The sequence below is a fragment of the Glycine max genome, chromosome 6 (genome assembly GCF_000004515.6).
Source record: "Glycine max cultivar Williams 82 chromosome 6, Glycine_max_v4.0, whole genome shotgun sequence".
Lineage (NCBI taxonomy): Eukaryota > Viridiplantae > Streptophyta > Magnoliopsida > Fabales > Fabaceae > Glycine > Glycine max.
Window position 1 is genome coordinate 7,879,431 of NC_038242.2, and position 9,581 is coordinate 7,889,011.

The 9,581-nt window shown below is 29.9% G+C and overlaps 1 long non-coding RNA gene across 2 annotated transcripts; it reads left to right on the forward strand.

Annotated features, from left to right (window-relative positions):
- Nucleotides 1-6,314: 6,314 nt before the first annotated feature.
- On the forward strand, nt 6,315-8,709 carry LOC100805276 (uncharacterized). Of its 2 annotated transcripts, XR_414651.4 has the most exons (4): nt 6,315-6,588; nt 6,758-8,041; nt 8,142-8,232; nt 8,400-8,709. It is a non-coding gene; the product is annotated as an uncharacterized lncRNA (long non-coding RNA). The 2 variants fall into 2 exon arrangements; XR_001388613.3 differs by having other exon boundaries at nt 6,321-8,041.
- Nucleotides 8,710-9,581: the final 872 nt, after the last annotated feature.

A 9,581-nucleotide genomic window follows, 5' to 3' on the forward strand; every position in this document is an offset into this window, starting at 1 on the left:
AGCGGGATTATAAGTTGTGTTTGGAGGGCATGAGCAGTTATACTTATATGGAATTGGTGGAAGTGGTTGGCTCATGTTACAGTTTGGAGGTGGTGGTGGTGGTGGTGGTGGAGGGAGTTTTGGCTTGGTCATGTTGCAATCTGGTGGTGGTGGTGGTGGTGGAGAATAGTATGGATAATGTGTTGGAGGTGGAGGGGGTGGTGAAGAGTATGAAGGACTCATTGTAAAGCTAGCTTTGATGAATATATGAGATATCAAAATGCGCTATCGGCTCTTGAATAATTAGTTCTGAGGGTTTAAAGTGTGCGGGGGTACCCTCTATTTAAAGTGTGTGTTTTGCAACCTCATGTCTCTACACTATTTTTACACGTCATGATTAGATAATATCGTCTTAAATTTAAGATTTCGTTTAATTTTATATACTCTGTATATATATATATATTAAAGTATCATTAAACATGTGAACTAATTATTATGAATTTATTTTAACTTAGGTAGAAGACTCGAAAAAAAAAAGAAAACAATTAATTTAATCGGAACTGACGTGAAAAGGAATACCTATAAATTCAAGAAAGAGTATTTACACACTTCAAAAAATATATTTTATTTCTCTTTTCTTAATATATTTCTCTATTTTTTAGTATCTATTAGGATGATATGTGTATCCATCATTTTCCTTCATGTAAACAAGCAACAAGTTGTAGTTAGAACTGTGATAAAATTCCATGCTTATGCCAATGCCACGGTGTCATTAGTTTGACTTATTCAAATCATTCTCTGACAAATTAAAGCATCTGACATCAAACGGTTTTATTTAATTAGCAAGGTCGAGCTCGTGTCCTGAGCTGCTGATCACTTAAGGTGGTTTGTATGTTTGAACTTGAGAGTACTCTTCTCAACCATGAGCACCAATGCTCGAAAGAAAGAAAGAAAAAAGCTCTTATATCAAAACTTTGCCGTGGCTGCTTCTATTTCTCCTAAACTAGAAATTATTAGGTGATACCATTATTTGATCATTTATGATTTCGACTAATAATTGTCTACCATCAAAGATGTACTCATTAACTACCTAATAATAATTAATTGTATTATTCTTTAATTTAAAAGATTTTAATCAATCTAAAATATTGAATTATTATCTACGTGTTGTGATTATAAATTGGGATCATAAATGACATGTTTAGACCCCCTATTAATTTCTCCTTCTAAACCTGTGTCTCCTCCTCAGTTACCATTCTTTCTCTCCCCCTGTTATGCACCTTTGCTTTGTCTCCCCTCTCCTCTTCCACCCCCTTCTCTCCCGTTCTTTCTTTTTTACCTTTGTTACTTTCTCTCCCTCTTTTCTACAGTTAATATTTTTCCTCTACCTCTGTCTCCCCCTCTCCCTTTCTCTTCCTTCCACCCCCACACTTTTTTTAATCAAAAGATATAGGTTGATGCTTCTATTAATAATATAAAAAATTATCAACATTTGTTTTTCTTATTAAATAATATTTTCATAGCCACAGTTTATGTTGGGATTAGAATACTATACTTAATATTTGATTTTAGTATTTATTAATCATAAAAAAAATAAATCAATTAATCATTTAATTTTTATTTACAAAAAATCTATTTTCCTAACTATTTTTGAATATTTATCATTTATAAATTGACTAATGTTTATTTTTTATAAAAAAATATTAAATTTCAATTTTGAAATAAACATTCAAAAATAAAATTTTACATTATTTGGTGGAAATTGAATTACTTTATACAAACAAAAAAAATTAAAATAAAAAAAACTTGAATTGGTTAGTCCAAATATAAAGCATCTTGAATATAAAAAAAATATAATTAAAGCAATTAAATTGCCATAAATTTTTAATTCCTCAGAATTTTTAAATCTTCTATATAAACACAATCTAAAGCTCTTTTTGTTTATGTTGATCAAGAGTATATCAATGAAATATACTAATTAGTATATATAACATTTAGCGTGTTCATATATATGGTTTTGATTATTCAATTTTGGAGGAAAACTTAATTTCTTTTAAAATATTCTTTCAATAAACTATTTAATCATAAACTAGTTATTTTTAACTACTAAATGAGTTAATAAAATTAATCCACATGACACTGATTCAAATAAAATAGAGACTCAGATATTTTAAGATTTTATATTCAAATCTTTTGATAAAAAAAATATGATTAAAAGAGTAAATTAAGGTAATCAGATTTTTAACAAAAATTAATCATTCGTAAAATTAATAAATACTTCCTATCATTAACAACATGATAATAAAAAAACAAAAATTAAGTGTAAATAATTATACAAATTGCAATCAGCTAGATAGGACGCTCAGAAAATAGCATTTTTAGTTTATGCCATATGCCATGTAGCCTTTTCGTAATTTTTCCATTGACATTAAACATCTTTAATGCCCATCAAACCGATGAAGTTTTGTTTGAGGCAGACGTGGACGTGGACGTGGACAGAGCTTCATGAGCTAGCTAGATGATATTTGTGTCTGTTATCTGTTATCTGTTACAATGTCAAACAACTATTTGTGCAGTGGTCAAATAGTATTCAAGATTTTCTAGCTAAACTAGCCAAGTGTGATAGTTATTCGTTTTATATACCTTTTACTTCCGATTCCAACTCACCAATAGTGATGTACGTTGGGCATTCAGAAACGCCATATAGATTAGTGGTGGGGTGTATTTTAAGATTTTAATATTCTGTTAAGTTTTTTTGTGCTGGTGGACAAGTAGACATAATCAATCTGAAAGCACAAATAAGCAAGTTTCATATTGTTTTAAGCCAACTTGAGGGAGCACAATCTAGTAAACCGCTAATTTTCATTTAATTGCAGTCGATCAAATAAATTCAAAGTAAAAGATGAGTTGAGTTTCGTGTAAGCGGGAAATGAGACTAGAATATTAAATAGAAAATATTTTGAAGACTTGCCACTGCAGCCAACTTGGTTTGCTTTCATACTGTTAATAACGTTCGCCAATATATGCACATTATTAATTTTTTTATAGGGAATTAATTAGTTATTAGTTAGAATTTAACTAATATCATCTCTACTTGTATAAAAATCAATCTTATATATACCAACACATTTTAAGACGTGTTCAATAGGTATATATCGTTAGCCTAAAAAATATATATTGGAAACTAATAAAAAAGTATTCTTAACATGATTTTCAAGCAATTATTATATAAAAGTCAATAAATTTATTTTATGATTTTTTTATTAGATAAAAATGTGAAAAGAATAAAAAAAAATTACACTGTTTATGCATATATTTTTTCTTTCAAATATGTTTATTTCTATTTATCATACAATGAAAAAAGAAATAATAATAAAGAATAAATAATGAGGCAGTATATTAGTAAATATGAAGATAATTTATTTTAATAATCATTACATATCTTGAATTGTTTTTTATTGATATAATTTTTATTAATAAAAGTTAAATTATTACATTCACATTACAAATCTATATCAGTAGTATGATACACTACGCTAACAAATAATTTTGTTTAGATAGAAAATTTTATATTACGAATATATAAAATATTAATGTATTGCATCATATTATTAGTATAGATTTATAATTTATATGTTAACTATTTAATTTTTTTGGGGAAAATATTATATTAGTGAAAATAATTATAAAATTTTTCTTTTCAATTAGTACATAATGTATATAATTTTTATAATCAATACTAACGGACAAAACTATGTTAGTTATAGATAGGGGTTTCGTAATTCCTACTAACATTCATTAAAAATATATAAATATAATCATTAACACGACTTGGTAGTGCTGAATATGAAATGCGTGGTGTAGGTGTTATGCTTATATATACCACTTTCGAATAATTTTTTATAGTACATAAAATACATTATCACGAGTTACTAATTTCTCTATATAAATCTCGGGCATGCTTATATATGAATTGAATGTCATAATATTATTTTAAAAAAAGTCATATGACCGTTAACAAAAAAAATCATGTGATTTCTTAAAAAAAAATATATCATTTATTATATGGACTGAAGTGACATATTTTTATCCTAATTACGAGTTAATAACGTTTATATTTTATTAACTTTTAATATTGTATAAATAAATAGAATTAATAATGAAGATTCCATGCATTTAAATTTTCAATTTTAGATAACGTTGGCTTGAAAAAATTTCAAATTCATGGAAAGTATATTTCGACTTTAGGTATTTGGATTTCCTATTCATCCAAAATTACAGTTTTAATTTGACAACCATGACAAAGATGTTGCATCAACATGCGCGTAATTAATTAGTATATTAGACAGAATTCAATTTGAATATAACTTAGTTTACAATAAGTATAGTTAATCAGACCGGTTTACAAATAATATAAGTAGTTAGGCTTTTTAGTATACTTGCAACTGCTTAACTGCAAGAGTGCGTGCTACTACTCTCTCATTGTAGTTTATAAATTCGTCTAATTCTTATTTCTATATCATATTTTATTTTATTAATTCAATATATACTATGGAAGTCCTTTGTTCTACTTTGAATTGTATGATGTTTTTCCCTATGGAATTTACTTGCATTTAATCCCAAATTTCTAGCATTATTGACTAGAAATGATACGAATGAAGGGTATTTATGTTTATAGCAATAGGGGTGAAGACAGTTAGTGATTTTAGACGCGGGAGAAACAGAGAGAACGAAGAACACAGCCTAAGAGTGCATCAAGCTCATTCACATTTCAAAGCATAAATAAAACCAAGATTGGAAGATTAAAGAACACAAAGAAAGTGGAAAACACCAAGGATTAAAGGTTTGAGAAGAAGATGCAGTATGAAAATCCTAAGAATCTAATTGACATAGGTTACTTTAGGCTAATGTGCACAAAAGTTGCATAGTGCAGTAACACTAGGCAAACACATGAAATCTACAAGTCCTCTATTGGCAAGCCCACGATTGTATTCTAATGCAAGGGTGAGAAGTGTGAAATCTAGGAGACTAGGAGGTTTCTTCCATGGTGGCTTTCTCAAAGAAACATGACATACTTGATGATATAAAAGGTCCTTGAAAACGTGCAAAAGCTTACTGCCATGAACAATCACTATGATGCTGTGTATAGGATCCTTACTTAATGTTTGCATTCAAGAAGGAAAAACAAACTGCGCCAAATGGGTAATCAAAGAAAGTAAAAAGCTACATTTATTTCAAATTGAAGTTAATTTTTTGGGATGTTCAGCTCAACATGTGTTCATGCCATCACATCTGATAAATACAAGGGTCTTTGCCACAACTTTCCAATCCATCACATACCTTCCAGCTTGTAGGGGTTCACAAAGATGTTGCCTAACCATGTGTAGCCTGTATAGGTAGTAAGGCTTGTTACTTGTCCGTTGAATGTTGCAGCTACTAAATTGCATGCTTTCCTATTACTACATTTAGCTCTTTTTCATTGTAGTTTAGTTCTTTCATTTTATAAATACTTAGAAGTTTCTACTTGGAACCTTTTTTTTCCCTAATATGATAATGGTAAAATATTACTTTTTTCAGAAAAAATAATGACAAATCTTTGTTGGAGTGGAAGCGCATATGAAATGAGTATTTTTCTTTTCACATAATTTATTTCATATTAAGTGTTGATTATAATTTAAATCTTAGACTATTTAATTAAGAGATATAAATTACTACTATTTGTGTGATCATAATTATTTTTTTTATATCATACCTTATTCATTCAATATAAAATTGCACACTTTAATAGAAATTCCTACTTGCATTACTCCCAAAATTCCAACAAGCCAAACATTAAATATTTTATGTTGAAAATTTTATCCCATTAAATAACTATTTTCTTTACTATTTTTTCTAATACTAGTGTTCTGTTGCTTCCTTCTTCTTTTTTTTCTTAAGAAAAGTGTTCTGTTACCTTAGTCTCAAATATGTTCAATTTCAATATTTTTGTATAAATCAGATTTAATTAAGATGAAAATATAATAATTTCTACTATCGGATTTAATTTAGTTAAGTAGAATGCGTGATTATTATATATAGATATTATTATCGTGTTCTATTCCTACTTATCCAAATAAAATAAGAATCTCTACCAAAGTGATGCTTGTTTTCTCATAAGATTTCTCTATCAATCCCGCCGCAAATATCTGCTAAAAACAATTCGATTTTAGTATTTTGAAAAGTAATTTCCAGCCCATGTGGTGTGGTTCCCGGCACATAAGCAGATGGACCGTACGTGACGCACTAAAGCACCCCTCACTGTCAACAAAAGGGGGACCTGATTTTACTTTTACTTTTCTCCCTCAAAATATATTATAGCATTGCATTATTCTCCACTAATCCAAGCAGAGCATCCTCTGATACAGTCAACGCTACCACAACAACACGGATCCAACACTCACTCTCTCTTACATCCATCTTGTTCCGAATTGAAGAAGCTATGCCACATCCCCGCCCTCTCCATCTACACCCGCCTCGCCGTGTTCTCCATCACCGTCGTCACCCACTCCTTCGCCGGCCACCTCCATCTCCTGCCCCCTCCTCATCTCCATCACCTTCGGTTTCTTGGAAGTAACCCACCCCATCCAAAACACTTTCCACTTACCACCACCTTTCTTTCACTATTTCCCACTCTTATCAACCCACATTATATATATATATATATATATTCTATTTTATTCGCAAATGTTAATCGTTAGTTTGATAGTTTTTGTTAAAGAGATTATTCCTCTTTTTTTAGTTGGGTATGGCTAGTGCGCTTGAGACACTATGCGGCCAGGCCTACTGCGCAGGACATCACCGCATGTTGGGCGTTTACTTGCAACGCTCGTGGGTTGTTCCTGTCTTCCATTCTGATGTTGCCGGTGTTCATTTTTGTCACGCCCGTGTTGAAGTTAATAGGGAAACCCATTGCGGTGGCGGAACAGGCGGGTTTAGTGGCGCTTTGGTTGATCCGTTTCACCTGAGCTTCCCGTTCCAGTTCACTTTGCAGCGGTTTCTTCAGTGCCAGTTGAAGACTGGAATCATTGCTTGGGTTTCAGGGTGGCTCTTGTAAAATTTGTAAGATATACGTATACTTTTTTATAATTAGATTTCTCTCACTTGCAGCAAAAGATTTTATTTTACATTAGTAAATATTAATCCTCTTTTTGACTATTACTTTCATTAATTGCTTTTAAAAATTTCTCATATTTAATCTAATTACAATTTAATCTTTAATTATCATTTATTTATTTATTAATTCTTGCTTTAGTCACATATCTTTCATATCAGATTTTAATTCTAACACTATTCATGTTATAGTGAGTTAGTTTTTTGTTTAAAGGATGAGAAATGGGATTGTTGGCACTGCTCTTTCTATTGGTTTCTCGTGGTGGCTCTCTGTTTTGGGAATGCTCGGGTATCCACTCTTTGGTGGGTGCCCTCGCTCGTGGACTGGTTTTTCTGCTGAAGCTTTTATTGGTCTTTGGGAATTCTTTAAACCGTCTTTGGCTTCTGGGGTCATGCTTGCGTTAGTCTTCTTTCTACCACTGTAGTATTGTTTGGATAAACCTGTCCGGGAGTACTAAGAAATTTGTGTTATTTAACTTTTTCAAAAGCTGAGCTGAATACCTTCTATTTTCTTTTCTGAATGTTGATTAAGAAATTTGGGTAAAATGGACCTTGCTTAGGACAACAGTTGGATAAAGTTCTAAGTAGTTTCTTATCTTGAAGTCTTTGAAAGATTTTTTTTTTAATTACACATATTAATTATTAGTTTGTTAATTTTTTAATAAAAAAATTTAAACATGTAACCTTTGTATCTTTTCTTCTCTGTCCATCATTAGATTAATCTTATAACTTCTGCCATTCAAAGTTAAGTGAGTTGTCATCATAATATTGACAATATTTGATGTAATATTATGGGAGTGGCTGTTGGATCCGGATGGCAAGCATATGTAGCATACATAAATATAGGATGCTACTACCTTATCGGGCTCCCCTCGGAATTATCATGGGCTGGGTCTTCAAAAGTGGTGTAACTGTAAGTATAATCCGCTACTTAATTATCACATCTAAACACTGATTTTGGGTTTGAATAATTCTTAAGTGGTGTGCTGACATGGGAATGATATGCATGGCAGGGAATCTTGGGCGGGCATGATCTTCGGTGGCACAGCAATCCAAACGCTGATACTGATTATAGTAACGATACGATGTGATTGGGAAAAGGAGGTATAGTTTTACTGTTACATAAATAATCCGTAGCTTATTCCAATTCCTTATCAGCATCACTTGGCATATTGACAAACTTGAAATTAAGATCTCCACATAATAAGTTATTCATATCAATAGCGTAAATATGCATGTTCTAATATTTTTGTTTAAATTGCATTTTTTAGGGGGAGAAAGCTTGCTTTCGTGTAAATAAGTGGTAAAAAAATCCAACTCCAACGGCCAACTGAAAACCTACAATTTACATTAATTGATTTAGCCGATGGAGTTTGCTATTCGGCAATCTGAGGTCTGTGAGTTAATGATGGAGTTTTGGCGTTGTATGCGTATAGTATATTGTTCTTTCAATATAGTTGTTGTATTCAAAATTAAAGGTCCGGTTATTCTTTAGGATAGCTATGTCTGTCAATATGTTTTACATTCGCAGTTGAACTTTTGAGATCCCCGCTCACCGACAACCCAGTTCTAATTCCAACCTATGCTTTTACTTCATATTCTTTAGTAAGGTTAATTAGATATATTAATCATATTTTAGCACAAAAAAAAAGTTAAACTAATATTATTTTTTTACTTTTTTTTTTATTTTTTTCACTTTTTTTTTAATTACTTATTTGGTTTCGGATTAGTTTTTATAGTTTTAAAATGATTTCTTAGTTTCTCTATTTTATATTTTAATTCTTTTTTGGTCCCTTTAGTTTGAAAGTGGTTTTTTTAGTCATTATCATTTATATTTTAATTTCTTTTTAGTCCATGTAATTTGAAAGTGATCTTTTTAGTTCTTATATTTTATATTTTAATTCCCTTTTAGTCCTTACCATATTATCAATTATAATTAACTATAATAAAAAATAATTGATAATTTATAACTAATTTGTAACTAATTATTTTTATATTTTTTTAGTAAGAACTGAAAAATAATTAAAATATAAATTATAGAGACTAAAAAGATCATTTTCAAACTATAAGGAGTAAAAGAAAATTAAAATATAAACTAGGATTAAAAAAACCATTTTTAAATTTAAGAATTAAAAAAGAATTAAAATATAAATTATTGAGAATATAAAAACCACTTTTAAAACTATAAAAATTAAAAGGTAATAATAATGTTAAAATTATATAGAGTAAATAAGTAATTTAAAGCTTACTTTTTTTTTATTAATGCAAGATTGTGGAAAGTGATGAAGCTCGTGATTTACCCCGTCATCATTAATTTCTTTCATTCATTGTTTCTAATTTTTATTGCTGGCTAACAACTAGCTGGAAAAGGTTCCCTTGTTATTTAGCAGTCGGATTGTTAAAAAATATAGAAAGAGTTAGTCTAATAAGAGAAGTCGAGTGGTTGAAATTAG